The sequence below is a fragment of the Canis lupus genome, chromosome 2, assembly GCF_048164855.1.
Source record: "Canis lupus baileyi chromosome 2, mCanLup2.hap1, whole genome shotgun sequence".
In the NCBI taxonomy this organism is placed as follows: domain Eukaryota; kingdom Metazoa; phylum Chordata; class Mammalia; order Carnivora; family Canidae; genus Canis; species Canis lupus.
In genome coordinates, this window is record NC_132839.1 from 12,339,726 (window position 1) to 12,357,508 (window position 17,783).

General features: G+C 36.6%; 1 long non-coding RNA gene and 1 other non-coding gene across 2 annotated transcripts; one reads left to right on the forward strand and one right to left on the reverse strand.

Annotated features, from left to right (window-relative positions):
• The first annotated feature begins 4,807 nt into the window (after window positions 1–4,807).
• LOC140624099 (U6 spliceosomal RNA) lies at window positions 4,808–4,914 on the forward strand. The gene has a single exon (XR_012023630.1). It is a non-coding gene; the product is annotated as a U6 spliceosomal RNA (small nuclear RNA).
• Window positions 4,915–6,591: 1,677 nt separating this feature from the next.
• On the reverse strand, window positions 6,592–8,169 carry LOC140612335 (uncharacterized). Its single transcript, XR_012013613.1, has 2 exons — window positions 8,106–8,169; window positions 6,592–6,856 (listed from the first exon to the last, which is right to left on the reverse strand). It is a non-coding gene; the product is annotated as an uncharacterized lncRNA (long non-coding RNA).
• Window positions 8,170–17,783: the final 9,614 nt, after the last annotated feature.

Below are 17,783 nucleotides of genomic sequence, written 5' to 3' on the forward strand. Positions count from 1 at the left end.
GACTAAGGGAAAAATTTTATGCCTAAAGGAAAATCTGAATTATTCTTATAGTTAATTAATTATAAACAAATTTTTTAAAGTCCATGTAAACTCCTGTCATAACTTACCTGTGTCCTGTTAGAAAGCATCCTCCTTATCTCATTTAATTTATATTACCAGGAATAGTGATATATTTAACATTTCAGCAGAACGACTGATTAAAGCTTTAAATAAAATTCTATAACTCTTCTCATTAGAGCAGTTTTATGTGACAAATTATGCCTCAAAAAATTATAATAAAAGTCGTTTCTCTACTTAGAGATCCCAAAAGGATATAAAACACATTATGAGGTTCTACAATGATAATTAATTATGAAACTTAATCTGCATTCCTAATGGCACATGTTTTTAAGTTGCCCCCTTTTTTTTTAACAACCAAGGACATACACTTTTTAAATAATTGCATATCCCTCTTCATTTATAATGAATATGGAAATGAAATTACTTTGCTCTAACTGGATAGAAATCTTTATTTCTTCATTTAAAAAATATTTATTGAATGCTAAATATGCCTGGTGCTATTCTAGATGCTGAAAATATAGCAATAAACAAAATAACCCTATGGAGTTTATATTATAGTACAGGGAGATAGACAATAATAATAATTTATATAATTTATAATAATAAATTAATATATAATATAAAATTATATATTATAAACTATAATATATAATTTAATAATAATAAATTAATAATTAATGACTAAGTTTTTCAACTGGTGACAAGGCCCCAAAATAAAGTAGGGAAGAGAGATAGAAAGTGTGGGGTATATGTGGGAACAGAGAAGGTAGTTTTAAATTTTAAAGAGAATGGTCAAAATATAACTCACCAAAAAGCTATTGGTAGGACTTGAAGACATTTGTAAAGACTGACTTTAACTATTATATTAAGTGAAATGGAAAGCTTTTGGAAGTTTGGAAAGAAGAAGTAACACAATCTGACTCACCTTTTAAAAGGATCCCTAGCTGCTTTATTTAGCATAGAATAAGGATGGTGGTGGTGCTGAGTGATTGCAAGGAGGTTTGAGAGAATGCAGATGATAAGTTAAGAGACTTCTGTAGTGACAGCCACATTTTGGAAATAGCCCAAGTATTCATTGATTTATGAATGGAGAGAGAGGATATGGCATATATAAACACCAAGGAATATTACTCAGCCACCAAAAAAGAATGAAATCTTCTTCATTTGCAACAACATGGATGGAGCTAGAGAATATAACATTAAGCAAAATAAGTCTGTCAGGGTAAAACAAATACTATATGATTTCACTCATATGTGGAATTTAAGAAATAAAATAAATGAACAAAAGGGAAAAAAAGAGAGAGAGATAAGCCCGCCAAAAGACTCTTAACTATAGAGCATAAACTGATGGTTACCAGAGGGGAGGTGGAGAGGGGATGGATAAAATAGGTGAAGGAGATTAAGAGTACACTTATCATGATGAGCACTGAGTAATGTATGGAATTTTCTATAAAACAATTGTTGAATTATAATATTGTACACGTGAAACTAACATAACACTATATGTTAACATACTGGAATTAAAATTAAAACCTTAATAAATTTTCCTTATCTGGACAAAAAAGGCTATTGTAGTAATCCAGAAAATAGATTAAGATGGTTTAAAAATAGTGAAAAAAAATTGGAATTGGATATCTTTCAAAGGAGAATTCTAAAAGAATTGGTAATTGGATGTGAGCATTTAAAAAAAATCGATGATCACTCCAAATTTTAAATTATTTATTGTAAAACAGCATTCCAAAAAAATTGAGTGCTAGTTAAATAAGAGCGTCTTTAGAAATAATAACCATAATAGCTGTATTAGTCAGGAAAGTCTAGGTTATACAGCTATAAGAAAAGAAGAGAAAAGAAAAGAAAAAAAGAAAAGAGAGGGATAAAAGTCAAATCTCAAATAAAAGTTACTTTCTTCTTTTATACAAAGGTCACTGCAGGTTCAGGAGTTGTTCTGGGTCAGCTATGTTACATAGACGTTCCCGTGATCCAGACTGCTTTGATGTGTTGCCTCTTTCATCTCAACCTGAGGCCTCCTTCATGACCAGTAGGGAAAGAAAGATTAAGAATTGAGAATGGCCTTTTCACTAACTCTGCCTCAAAGTGATATGCATCACTTCTTTTTTTTTTTCAAATGTTAATTTTTTATTTATTTTTTAGTTTAAATTCAATTTGCCAACATGTAGTATAACACCCAGTGCTCTTCCCCTCAAATGCCCTCCTTAGTACCTGTCCCCTGATCACCCTATCCCCCCAACCCCTCCCTTTCTGCAACCCTTTGTTTGTTTCCCAGAGTTAGAAGTCCCTCATGGTTTGTCTTCCTCTCTAGTTTTTCCCCCACTCAGTTTCCTTCCTTTTCCTTATGGTCCCTTTCACTATTTCTTATATTCCAGATATGCATCACTTCTGCTCACATGTCATTCATCAAGTCTAGAGGCACAACTCTATTAAACAGCGAGGGAGCTGAGGAGTAGTCTTCTATGTGTCAGGAAGGAGAGAAGATAATATATTACTAAAAGCCAGCTTTATCTACTCCATTAGCTAACATTATATAGTATTTTCTATGTGACAGGTTATTCATGCTATGACCCACAAATAAAGAATTCTTGTGATATGTTCTCAACAATTAATTCTACCTCGAGTAGAGTAGCACTTAGGCATGTGCAGTCTGGAATCATTGTCCTAGACCACAACAGATATGAAGATGTGATTTCTAACAATTGGGAATCTACCATGACCTAGATTTACAAATGCTCTGGGAAAATTCTACTATTCTCAGATATGCACATGCAGTAACAGAACAGGAGTTACATCTACCAGTTTCTACCCTAATTTGTGGGTCATAGCATACCCCTGGGATGGCATGATGGTACCAACTAAAGACATGCCCACACAAACAAGCCACAGTGCTCAGCAGAATCCATGCTTAGGCATAAATATTCATAAACTCTGTTCTTCCAATGTTTGGATATCAAATTCTATGTCTCAGGAAGTTGATGCTGTGTCTGAAAAGATTAATATAAGAAAGCCCTGCCCCGGGGCATCTTCCAGCTTCATAAATGCTACTTCCTGCCAACAAGCAGTTAACTTTTTATACCTAGTAAGATTGAAAGAACCTCCAGGGCACCCACGTGGCACCATATGTAATAAGGATTCCTGAACCAAGGACCAAACTTAGGCTCAGCGTTTTGTTATGTTGCCTCTCATTTCCCTCAGGTCACTCATTGACCTAAAAGTCCAAGGGACAGCTAAAACCACTTTGACCTTCTAATGTCTTTGAAGGACATCCTTCTATGTTAATTGTCCCAGAGCTGTGCTGCAATACCAAGTAGTGGTGGACAGGTTAATTCTAATCAATGATATATCTTTTATTCAAGGCCATGCTTAGCCCCAGACATTACAATCCTGGGGTCCTCAATTGTACACCAAAACATACTCAGTTCAAGTTCAGTTTTTACAAAATATAGACTCGTTGTAAAGGTGGAGAGATTTTTATTATCTTAGGAGCAAATGTGAAAATTCCTTTTATTGAGCGATAGCTATTTTTATTTGAAAAATACTTTTCTGAAAACAAAAGGAAGGAGGTGAAGTCCTGAAAGTCTGGGTATTAGCTGGCACGAATGCTTAAAAGGAAGGGAAAAACAACTCTTCCTAATAGAAGCAGAGGAGTTTGAGCTTCTGGAGAATACTTGAGAGGGCAAGAAAAGTGAGCTAAGTTGATGGATATATGGGAGAAGGGCCAGAGAGAATAAACCTCTATGGGCATGATCCCTAAGAAAGAACTTAAGAAACCAGTGATGTCTTACAGGAATATGAAATGTGGCATGCCAAAAATTCTTCCTTGTCCTCTACAATAGCTCAAATGAAGCCCAGATTTCTCACTAATATTTTAGCGTGAGCCAATTTTTATGTGGAAGATCTGAGTTCTGCATCTCGGATGACACAAAATAAAACAAATTGACCATATGGGGATGCAATAGGTAAGAAAAAGGCAGTTCCTATTGGTATCTTGGTTACATCTTAAGACCGCCATACCCAAGTTCTCTTACCACTGTCTACCAGCCAGTGGTAATGAAGGAGAAATACTCTAATCTTATTCTAAAAGAAAATACTTGTTTTAAAAGAAACACTCTAATCTTATTACCAGCCAGTGGTAATGAAGGAGAAATAAAAAGCACTTTTAACAGAAGAGTCAACAATAGAGACCAAGGGAAATTTGTTAGATTTTTTTGTGACATTTTCTTACTTGACACAGGACATAATTCAATATTCTCTAAAATTGTTGTTGCCTATCTCAAAAAGTAGAGTAGATACTGTCTACATGCCCACAAACTCATATCTTTTCCCAAGCACACAAATAGATGATACTTCCCAGTTTCTGTTGCAATTAAATGTGTGATAAGATTGAGTTCTAGCCAATGAAATATGGACATAAATGACATAAGCCACGATTAGCCTGAAACAAAAGAAGTTCCCATGTAAGATCTTTGGATCTACTATCTGATTGAAGAGGTCTTAGAGGACCTAGAATAGGGCAGGGTCTGCACCCCACCCCAAATACTAGTTAGGCCTCCAAATTAGAGCTACCGAAATGGGACTATTGAAAGATTGAGAAATAAATGCACTATGCTAGGCCACTGAAATCCGGTATTTAACTATTAGAGTAGCTAACACTACAACTTAATTAACACCAAGAATCATCGTTTTCACTACAAGAAAAGATTCCTATCTTTTGATGCTTAAAATCAAGGAATTCATGCTCACTTCAGCATCACATATACTAAAATTGGAACAATACAGAGAAGATTAATGTGGCCCCTACACAAGGATGACATGCAAATTTGTGAAGTGTTCCATATTTTTTTACCCCAAAGATACAGATATAGTGAAATGACAGGACAACTGCACCCCAATGTTTATAGCAGCAGTGGCCACAATAGCCAATCTGTAGAAGGAGCCACAATGTCCTGCAACAGATGAATGGACAAAGAAGATGTGGTCTATAGATACAATGGAATATTACTTAGCCATTAGAAAGGATGAATGCCCACCATTTGTGTTAACATGGATGGAACTGGAGGGTATGATGCTGAGTGAAATAAGTCAATAGGAGAAAGAATTATCATATGGTTTCATTCATATGTGGAATATAAGAAATGGTGAAAGGGACCATAAAGAAAGGGGGAAACTGAGTGGGAAAAAATTAGAAAGGAAAACAAGCCATAAGAGACTCCTAATTCTGGGAAACAGAGTTGCAGAAGGGGATTTGGGTAGGGGGAAGGAGTAACTGGGCATTAAGGAGGGTACATGATGAGATGAGCACCAGATGTTATACTCTATTTTGGCAAATTGAATTTAAATAAAATTTGAATTTTTTTTAAAAAAATTACAGAATTCTGGAGTAAAGAGCGAAATAAGAAATCACTTAGTCTAATATGTTCTGCATTTACCAAACCCCAAGTTTGTCAATAATTCTTCATGAACTCTCTTCCAAGTGGGATTATTCACTTCTGGATTCAATTCTCACATTCTTTCATTATTTCTAGACTGGGTTTGCTTCTACCTTCCTTGAGTATGATATTTGATATCTTACCTCTTCAGGAATGATGCTTGGCTTTAGGTTACTCCAAAAGGGCAATGTAAATTCATAAGCAAATTATGCGAGATTATAAATAGCAAATGTTCAAGGTGCTAATATTGTTTGGGATGAAGTTATATGCCAAACATTTGTGTAAGCATAAAATAATTTTTATATTCTCCTTCCAGATGAGCAATATCCAGGAATTTAATACTTAGAATATTGGTTCCTATTAAATAGTTACTGTGACTTTCCATGATTTTACCTTGGGAATTTTTTTATTTCTCCTGAATCTATCTTCCCCATTGTGATTACTCCTCCATTACTTCAAAACAATCTCCCACATACCTGTCACTGATGAAAACTCTAGAATTAGTTTTGGTCTTTGGTCAGCCTGATTCTTCCAGAAGCATTTTTTCAACACTTTTTTAAAAAAATATATTCACGGGGATCCCTGGGTGGCGCAGCGGTTTGGCGCCTGCCTTTGGACAGGGTGCGATCCTGGAGACCCGGGATCGAATCCCACATCGGGCTCCCAGTGCATGGAGCCTGCTTCTCCCTCTCCTATGTCTCCGCCTCTCTCTCTCTCTCTGTGACTATCATAAATAAATAAAAAATTTAAAAATATATATATATATTCACAATTGTAAATATGTAATTTTTTTTACATCACAAACATTTAGTCTCTATTTAAGAACCTTGGTTCAGTGCTTAATAACATTAACAGCATCACCATATGATCTGCTCTATGAAATCTTGTTTTGTAATAAATCTTCCCAAACCATCTTGGGCTTTCTGTCTTCTTCCTTTCTCTTTTTGCTTCCTCAAGCAGTTCACATTTAACCTTAAAGGATTCAGTTTACTTCTGTTGTACAAAAATGTCTTTATACCTTATATGCCACTGCTACAATAAAAGCTTATATTATAGTAATTAATATGCAACAAAGTATACCTTAAGCAAATTGCATATTAGAGGTTTTATTTAAATGTCAAAGTAAAACTTTATCATTTAAACAAGCTCATAATCATAGCAACAAATTTCAAGTTCTGTGTATTTTGAAGATTTATATCCCATTACAGAGTCAGTAATCCTTTAAAAAGCCATGGAGCATCAAAATGGTTCTTTAATAGTTGCAACATGTGTAGTCTTCCTTCTTTGTGGTAAAAATTTCCATTCCATGTTTTTCAGCATCTTATTTTCTTCCTCCCAAGGTCCATCTCCTTTTTCTGAAAACAAAACAAAACAAAAACAAAAACAAAACAGTAACAGAATTATCATCCTCTCTTAATAATTACAGTCAGGATGTTTCATAAAACTTATGTTTAATGGGACTCCTGGGTGGCTCTTGGCTTGGGTTGTGATCCCAGGGTCCCGGGATCGAATCCCACATTGGGCTCCCTGCATGGAGTCTGCTTCTCCCTCTGCCGGTGTCTCTGCCTCTCTCTCTCCGTGTCTCTCATGAATAAATAATACAATCTTTAAAAAAAAAAAAACTTACATTTAAATGTGACTATCTGAAATCCATTTGATGAATTTTTGTATTACTATAGTGTGGGGTGTTTGTTTCTTGGGAATTTGTGAGTCTTTTCATCTAACCCAATGGTTATATTGATAAAATATTGATAACTTTTGTTTTCAGAATGAACGAATACTATTCCTGACTGTGAGGCTTCAGAATAGTTTTCCGTCGTGTTATTTTCATATACAAAAATGTTACTAATGCTTCGTCTATTTTAATGTCCCATATATTACTTCTCTGTTCTGATTTCCTTTCACACATCCTAGTGGGCTAGTTATTGATACCTTTGGATCAGCATCACTACTATAGATTCCTAATTATTCTCTCTCTCCACATGTTAGTCTCTTCTGTATATAATGGTCTTATTACTTTTCCTAAAATTATAACATTAGATCATTTTCTCAATGAAACACCTTCTATTGCTAATCAAAGTAGTAATCTCTCGGTTAATTAATTACCTCTTACTCATTTTTGTAACCCTCCCTCCTAATACCAAGTTAAGCTTTATTAAATAATTTTTTTTTTTAGCTAATGGCTTCAAAATTATTTCAAGTGGGTACTAGAGGAGTATGTATCAAAAAGCAAGTAATATTGCAAGGAAAAAGAAAAATAATATATAATGAGTTCCTGTCATATTATATTACATATTCCCCCAAACAGCCTGTGAGCTAAATATCATTATCATCATTTCATAGATGTGAAACTAAAGCTAAAAATTTAACTGATAGTCAAGTGCACACAACTTGAAAGTGGCAAGCCAAAGGTCAAAGATGGCTTTGACTATAATCCCTTTTTGCCTCTTTCTCTGGCTGCAGGCAGTGTCATCTATGTTTTAAATCACAATCGTAGGTTTCTCAGCTAGGAGAGAAGGGAAAATTCTATGATAGGCACAGGGAACAGTATGAACAAATAGGTACTCATATACATGGGGCATTTGGGAAAATTTGAGTTGTCACCTATTGTTGGAGCACAGTTCCACCACCACTTTCATTGGTGAATCGGGTGGACAGACTGGGGAACCTGTCAGTGTTCTAGAGCAGAACTTGGGGTAGAGGGAAGAATTACTCACTAAGCAGTTAGTTGGTAATATATATATATATATATATATATATATATATATATATATATAGAGAGAGAGAGAGAGAGAGAGAGAGAGAGAAAGGTTATATATATATATATATATATATATATATATATATATATATATATATATAATACCAGAGGCATTCTGGAGCAAGACAGAGCTATCAGCTCTCTCATCTTCAAAGGTAACCACAATTTTAACTTCTGAAATTTAGTTTCTGAAGTTTATATTAAAGGAATCATGTAGTTACATTATTTGATGTCTGGTTTCTTTCAGCCAACGTTGTATTTGTGAGATTCATTCATATTGTGTATGTAGAAATAAATTATGTTTACTTTCCCTTTCATCTTATGAATGTGCCACCCACTATTTATCCATTTATTATTATTTTATTGTGGTAAGAACACTTTAACAAATTTTAAGTGTATAATATATTATCTCTGACAATAGATACAATGGTATACAGCAGATCTCGAGTTTATGCCTGTTGATTAATAACTCTCCATTTAACCTTTCCGTGTAACCTCTGGTAAACACCGTTCCAATCTTTATGCATTTGACTATTTTCAATACTTCAAAAAAATGAAATCATGAAGTACTTGTTTTTCTGTATTTAGTTTATTTCATTTAGCATAGTATTCTCAAGGTCCACTCATGTTGTCACAAACTGAAGAATTTTATTTTTTAAGGTTGAATAGTAGTCCATTCTTTTATATACACCATGTTTTCTTTTTATTTATCCATTCTAACTCCATCTAGACTGCTTCCTGTTTATAGTCAGAGTAAATAATAGTGTTATGAATTTCCAGTATAGTTTTGATGTTTACATGTGTATATTTCTGTTGGGTACACAACTAAAACTGAAATTGCTGTTCACTGAGTGTACATATGCTTAATTTCAATAGGTAATGTCATTTTTCCAAAGTTGTACCAACTATATTTCTACTAAAGGGCATGAGAGTTCTAGAACAACACCAATACAATGTATCCAAATCCACATCAACTTTTAGTATTGATATTTTTAATGTAAACATTCTGGTCACTGGCTAATGTTAATTCATTAGAGTTTTAATTTTCATTTCCCTGTTGACTAATGACATTGAGTGCCTTTTCATATAGTTATTGAGAATTTGGATATTATATTTTATGACATGTCTATTCAAGTTTCTTGTTCCTTTCACTATTGTTACCTATCTTTCTTATTAATTTGTAGGGTTTCTTTGTTACGTTCATTGCAAATATCTTTTCCTATTTATAACTTGCCTTTTCACTCTCTTGATGGTAGCTTTTAATGAACAAAAGGTCCTAATTTTAATGTCATCCACTTTGTCAATATATGCCAATCTTTTCCTTTATGGTTAATACTCTTTGTAATACTGATTGAGAAATCATTGGATTTCTTTGGGAGGATAAATACGAGGTGTTTTGAAGAATCAGAGGTCAGTTAAGGTCAGGATCAAAGTAGACACAGAAAAAGAACAAGTGAGCAAGAGCAAGTCATGCACCTTTAGATTCATAGTATGTGGATGTATGGGGATTATTTAAGGCTACAGATTTGAAATGGACACTACGTATGACTCAGATCCCTTCTGCCAAACAGGGCTCGGTCTAAGTTTCTCTGGAATGACCTAAGGAAGAGCTGGCATATATCCAGAGGCAATCTTGATATGAGGGCTAATTGCAGCATACCAGGATATCAGAGCACTACTTTCACTATATACTTGGGTTCCCCAACTGAAGCTATAGGTCGTACATGTAGAACATTGTGTATGTCAGTCAGGTTTGCCATGAAGAAATAAAAGATAACACAAATGAGCAGGGGTAAGTATGGGGAGAATACTAAAGGGTTGGTTCACTCCGTGAATTATCTTAAAGAACCTTATGAATTATCCTCAAACAAGCACAAGTGTAAATGCCTCTAAGTTAGGGAAAGCCATCCATTGTTTCCCCTGCGGTCTGTCCGCTTTGATGTGTAGTATAGGTTTCTATATACTTAATATTGCACCTTCCCTATTGAAGAGTATACTACTCAGGCTTTTGATTAGATTCAAACCAACTTTTGTTTTTTTTGTTTTTTTTTTTAATTTTTTTATTTATTTATGATAGAGAGAGAGAGAGAGAGAGAGGCAGAGACACAGGCAGAGGGAGAAGCAGGCTCCATGCACCGGGAGCCCGACGTGGGATTCGATCCCAGGTCTCCAGGATTGCGCCCTGGGCCAAAGGCAGGCGCCAAACCACTGCGCCACCCAGGGATCCCCTCAAACCAACTTTTGAAGAAGAGATAGGAAGGGGAGAGAAATCTCCTTGCTTGTTTAATTGAAAAAAATCAAGAAGTTTATGCATTCAGGGATGACTGGGTATAGGGACTCAAAGACAAATTATTGGGCTCTCTCTCTCTTTTTCTGAAGTTGATGTATTTGTTAGCAATAACAACTTACCACTGTAACATACTGGCAATGAACACAAGTTCTAGATCTAGATTGTTTAGGTTCAAGTCTCAGATTTACCACTAGGCTAAACTTTGTCCTAGACATTTAGTCTCATTTACTTCATTTCTAGATTGGGGATGATAAACATTTACTCTGCCTCTGAGGGTTACTGTAGGACTAAATGATTGGTTGTATGGTTAATTAACATACAGTAACTGCTCAATTAATATTATCTAGCCATATTTTTTTAAAAGATTTTATTTATTTATTCATGAGAGACACAGAGAGAGAGAGAGAGAGAGAGAGGCAGAGACACAGGCAGAGGGAGAAGCAGGCTCCACGCAGGGAGCCCGACATGGGACTCGATCCTGGGTCTCCAGGATCAGGCCCTGGGCTGAAGGCGGCGCGCTAAACCGCTGAGCCACCCGGGCTGCCCATCTAGCCATATTTTGATTCTACTTTCCTCTGCATTAATTTCAATCTCAGATAGGCTCTCCTTAGGCAGGCTTTCCACACACAGCAGCAAAATTGTCACCAACAGCTTAAGATTTTTAATATCGGTTTAAATCTGTAAAGAGAGCTTTTCTGCCCCCCAACAATTTCAAATATAGCTCAGAAATTATCTTCCCATCTTCTATTGCGTACTTATCCATGGCCCAAGCACTGTGACTAGACTAATGTGATTCTTCAACTGGATCATATCTTCACTCCTGGATCAAAGCTGGGAGATGATCAGTCCCAACCTAATAAAGTGAATTGACAATGGAAGAGAGGCAATGCCTTTAAAAAATCCGATCTTTGGGGATCCCTGGGTGGCTCAGCGGTTTGGCGCCTGCCTTTGGCTCAGGGCGCGATCCTGGAGTCCCGGGATCGAGTCCCGCATCCGGCTCCCTGCGTGGAGCCGGCTTCTCCCTCTGCCTGTGTCTCTGCCTCTCTCTCTCTCTCTCTATGTCTATCATGAATGAATAAATAAGATCTTAAAAAAATACAGTTAAAAAAAAAAAAATCCGATCTTTGCCACAAGAAAGGAGAACGTTCTAGCCAAGCTGAAACATTAAATGTCCAAGAGAAGCAGGGATCCTGTAAGTTTCCTCCAGCAGTTCATCCAGGTAACCATCAGGGATTTTTCTTAGAAGGACAAGACATGGGGAAATAGGGATGGAAGCTTTGATGTCATGAATGTTGTGATTAGCTGAATGGGTAGAATATACTCTTTGAAAATTACACCGTAGTGGATTATGCCTTGGGCCTGCATAGTATATAGCATTGGAAATAATCTTCTAAAACATAATTGGTGCAATAATTGGTCTAAGATAGTAGATGATGGACAAATGGATAGAGAGATACGGAACTTTGAGCTGTTACTACTGGAAGCATGAGGAGAAATGAGATCAACGGTAGGCTATCAGTGTAGGCAGTGTTTCTTAATAAATCATAGGACAATGACCAGGAGAGCTAGAGGTTCAGGAAGGAGAGTGAGGCTTGCCATTTTGGTGAATGCATCTAACAAGAGTGATGTGGTCTTTGAAAAGATGCAAGTACTTTATCAATCGAGGGTGATGATTTTGCAGGTGGGTGAGGGGGCTGGAGCGAATAAAGTAAGTCTTTCAGAATTTCCTAATCCTAAAGAACGAGATAACTGAGTGGTGCTAAAGTATTGTGCATTGTATTTATTTTTATCCTTTTTTTAAATTTAAAATTCAATTAGCCAACATAAATTACATCATTAGTTTCAGATGTAGAGTTCAATAATTCATCAGTTGCATGCAACACCCAGTGCTCATCACATCATCTGCACTTTAAAGAGTTTTAAAGCTCATCACTCAACTACCCCATCCCCCACCCACCTAGGCATTGTATTTAAAGAGGGAGCACTGAAATTTCTAAAAGCAACATCAGCATGAGAGTACAATTAAGACTCATGTTTGTACTTCCTCATTTGAATGATGAGCATGATGTTTTTGTCTAGTTTAGGACCTGATTGGGGCTGTGTCTGGCTCACTACCAGATACTAAAAGGCATAATCTCCACTTGTTTCTGCCTAATTGTCTCAGTTATTGTCAGTTGTGGCCAACTAGTGGACTCACAGTCTGGGCCAGCTTCCCAGTCAGCTCTCTCTTGAGGTCCTCTTGATCTAAGCCATAAGTGTGGGCCAGTTTCAGCCAATTGCTGTTAGAAGAACCTAAATTCTACATTTACACTTTCCAAACAGATGTGCTAAATGTTCTGTTAGGGTAGGCTGGACATTTCAAACATAGTCTAGAAGATGGCCAGAAACCACCACCCCCAATTTACCAATGGGAAATTGCCAGGTTATTTAGATAAAATTATGCATTTATCTCTACCTAATTAGCATGAGACTAAAAATATTGCTTTTTAAATTTCATACTCATTCATTCAAAAAATCTTTATTTATTTTTAAAGTTTACTTATTTATTTGAAAGGCAGAGAGCACAAGTAGGGGGAGGGACAGAGGGAGACGGAGAAGCAGACTCACACTTAGCAGTGAGGAGAAAAATATTTATTGAGCACTTATGTGCTAGGAAACTTTTTTTTAGGTGCTGGGGATGCTTCTGTGATTACAGCAGATAAAAACTGCTGCCTTCATCTAACTCACATTCTAGTAAATTAGGACAGACACTAAACATAGTAAATAAAACACAGTATGGAAGGAAATGCTGTAATGTCTGAGATTTGCTTTAAAATACACCAGAAATAAAAGTAGTGGGAGTATAGGTTAAATAATATTGGCAAAATATTGATAATTATTGAAGCTTGGCAATGTAAACATGGCAATTCATTATACCATTCACACATACACACAGCACATACACAAATTGTTTACAAGTGCCATATAGAAAAGTAAAGCAGAACAGGAGAATAAGTAGGTGGGGTACAATTATAAACAGAATGCTCAGAGAAGGCCTGCAAGAACGTGACATCTGAGCAAAGATCATAGGGATAGGGTCACACATTTATTCACGATACTCAAATATACAATAACAATGAGCTCTTTTCATTTTCTGTAACCTATCTGATCTTCCTTGTGAACCCCTACTTGCTTTTGGGAAGCAGGAAGGGAAAAAAACAAAAACAAAAAACAAAAAACAAACCCTAAACTAAATCCCATCCAGGAAGATCTCAGCCTAATCTACTTGTTGCCACAAAGGCTGTAGGATAGGACACACTAATGAGCTAACGCGAAGACACAATCTTCTATTATCCATAGTGAACATGATCTTCTCAGTTAAATGTAACAGGTCTAAATCTATGCATGCAAGTCTGCACATTATTTTTTTTAATATTTTATTTTATTTTATTTTATTTATTTCTTTTATAAAGATTTATTTATTTATTTATTTATGATAGACAGAGAGAGAGAGAGAGAGAGAAAGAGAGAGAGGCAGAGACACAGGCAGAGGGAGAAGCAGGCTCCATGTAGGGAGCCCGACCTGGACTCGATCCCAGGTCTCCAGGATCACGCCCTGGGCCGAAGGCAGGCGCCAAACCGCTGAGCCACCCAGGGATCCCCGTCTGTACATTATTTTTGCCTGAACCAAGTATCATTTATATGTTCTCATCTTTCTTCCACAATTTCTCTCCCCGTTACCCTCCAATTGCTCCCTAGTTTTTCCACAAGGTGACAGTAACTAGACCACAGGTTGTTCTACCACTGTTTAACAATTATTTCGTGTTCTTATTGTATTTTATTTAGATATCATGATCATCAAGAAAGGGATTCCATTGTTGAGGACATCAGGAGTGTGGCGTCATACAGCATTAGTTAGAGCCTAACCTTTGGTCAAACTCCAATTGTGGTTGTTAGCTCATCCTATGCTTATCATCTTAAGAATGTAAACATTCAGCATTTGCTTCATCTTTATCTATTTTTCAAAATGTCTTGGTAACCTTACACTTTCCACTGAATTTAGTGACTTCATACAGTTTGCTTTTATAACCTACATCACTGTAATTCCATCCTCCAATAGAAGATATTTTCCTTCTGATCAATTCTACTTAACATCAAGAATTTGAATACCCTAATCCTTCTGATTCCCTTAAGCATTGCCCACAACCTCTGCCATCCCCTACAGAAGCTGACTTAACCTCTCTCCTTTTTCTAATTGAATCCTCCCTTTTGAAAAACCACTAGGCAAGTTTTTTGTTTGTTTGTTTTTAACTCTGATCCCAGTTCAGTGTGTTTGAATAGCGTACTAAAAAGAAATCAAATTGTAGTGGATAAAGTATATCAAGATATATTGCAAACGGTAAGAGTTTTTAATGTAACAGTTTTCTTTCAGCTGTTATATTTATACTATACACACACACACACACACACACACATATATATATAATGAATATAATACATACAGATGAACTGGGCCTTAACACAATGTTTCCTATTGTGGTTAGAGGTGCCTTGAAAGCCCAGTAGCTATCAGGCCTAGCTTTTGATATGTTAAATGCAGTGAAAGGAATTTAGGAAAACCTTTTCACTCTCCAGGTTTGCAAGACAATTATCTTCCTAGAGAGAGGTCAAGAAAGTCAGCTTTTGAGTCTAAAGCTCATCAATGTCCTTTTTGGTGTAGCTTCTTTTGTATAATAGTCTCTAGCTCCTTTTGTGTAATAAGCCTCAAACCCAAGAGGAAGAAGGCTGCAAAAAAGCACTAAGTTGTATCAGCATTATACTGTAAAATATCACCCTATTAAACGTGCCAATTATGAGTCTTGGGCTTCCATGTGGATTTTTAGCTGCTTAAGCAAGAAAGGCATTTTTTCTCATTGACCTCAAGACATGTTTGAGTAGATGAAGCAATGTTGGCTTGCAGATCCCTTGGACAGCTGTGGGAGAAGACGCTGGTACCTGCAGGACAAGCAGTTTCTCTTTTTGACAAACTAGTTCAGCCAGGTGGATAGGTATAATACTATGGTCAGCATTCCGCCCTCCCCTTACCCTCCTTTATCCTTGGGCTTCAACAGATGCACTTATCCCACTAGAATACTAAAATATAAGGATTTTTGTTGACTGCTATATCATTAGTAGCCAGAACAGCATCTAGCATATAGTGTGCTAACAAGAAGAAGAAGAAGAAGAAGAAGAAGAAGAAAAGAAAGAAAGGAAGTGTTGAAAAAAACATGCTTTTTTATTTATTTATTTTAAGATTTTATTTATTTATTCATGAGAGACGGGGGGTGGGGGGGTGGGCAGAGACACAGGCAGAGGGAGAAGCAGGCTCCATGCAGGGAGCCCGATGTGGGACTTGATCCCTGGACAGCAGTATCATGGCCTGAGCCTAAGGCAGATGCTTAACTGCTGAGCCACCCAGGCATCCCCCCCCACCAAAAAAAACCCCTGCTGATTTAAAGTATGTTTCTGCACATATCTTTAGGAAAAGTATGTTCCTAGAATCAACAGTTAGCAGAAGAATGTCCATTGCCCCCACACAGGGATTAAGCTACCCTGGGCTGCCGACCTCCAAGCATGAGAATGACTATGGTAACTACATTACCTGCAGAGGTCCAGAATAAAAAAGGCAAGTCAGAAACCCAAGATTCAAGATTAGGAGCCAGAACTTACACACAAATGCCAAATTTAGGAAGTGGAAAAGATGGAATGAGGACTCAGGGTATGTATAAGAACTAAACCAGGGGATCCCTGGGTGGCTCAGTGGTTTGGCGCCTGCCTTGGGCCCAGGGCGTAATCTTGGAGTCCCGGGATCAAGTCACATGTCAGTCTCCCTGCATGGAGCCTGCTCCTCCCTCTGCTTGTGTCTCTGCCTCTCTCTGTGTGTGTCTCTCTCATGAATAAATAAATAAAATCTTGAAAGAAAGAAGAAAGAAAGAAAGAAAGAAAGAAAGAAAGAAAGAAAGAAAGAAAGAAAGAAAGGAAGGAAGGAAGGAAGGAAGGAAAGAAAGAAGAAAGAAAGAAAGAAAAAGAAAGAAAGAAAGAAAGAAAGAAAGAAAGAAAGAAAGAAAGAAAGAAAAAGAAAGAAAGAAAGAAAGAAAGAAAGAAAGAAAGAAAGAAAGAAAGAAAGAAAGAAAGAAAGAAAGAAAAAGAAAGAAAGAAAACAAACATGTAAGTGGGTCTAGAATGGTTTCTGCAAACACCCCTGGGTAGTCTCTTTTATAGGCCTATGGTTAAGTTACACTTGGTAAATTAGACTGATTAAGAGATACAGACAGGGTTGAAAGAGAAAAGGGCAGATGGCTAAAGAAGTAAAATTGGATATATAGATGGGCTTTTGGGCAAGAAAAAAGTGAAGGCTTAAATAAAGCAGAGGAAAAAGTAGATTTTAGACACATTTTTTATTAGTCTTCAAGACTTGGTGACCCATTAATAAGTAAGCTCTTAAGGAAGAATAACAATGATTAGGGTAATCTACTTTGAGGAACTGGGAAGACAGTGGTCATATTAAAAAAGAATGGAGACTATGGGGGAGCAGTTTTGTTCACTTTATGAATTTAACAGAATGAATTTGAACAGAATGAATTTGAAGTGTCTGTAGGAAATTCAAGTTGAGATGTCAAAAAGTCCTTTGGAAATTCTCATGTAGATCTCTGAAAAGAGATTAGAGTTGGAACTAAAGATTTAGGAATCCATTTGTGAGTTACTAATGAATTTCATAGAAATAATCTGAATGTGAAGATTGCTCATGGAATCAGACAGAGAAAAGAGAGTGAAGCATGGAAGGATGAGGTAGTTAAACATTTAGGGATAAATGGAAGATCATCCAATGAAGGAATATAGATAAAATAGGAGCAGTGGTATTTAAGAAAATGAATTTGATATCCAAGCCTTGCTTTCTTGTCCTTAGCTCATGATTATGCCACGTGATAACTACAATTAATCACCCTATTCAGATTTCTTCCTTTCTCTCCCCTATTTCTATATATACCTATATGCATATATTGTAGGGTGGGATCCAGGAGAGGGACTCTAAGATTCTGAGATCTGCATGTAGGAGGCTTGTTGGGGGTGGGGGTGGGTCCTCTCAGAAACAAGATCTATGAGCCATAAGAGAAATAGGGTTGGGCAGAGGAAGAATTTGAACCATGATGCAGTTGTAACACAGGCCTCAGCTGACCCATGGGAGCTCTAAAGCCCCCTCAGAGAAGTTTCC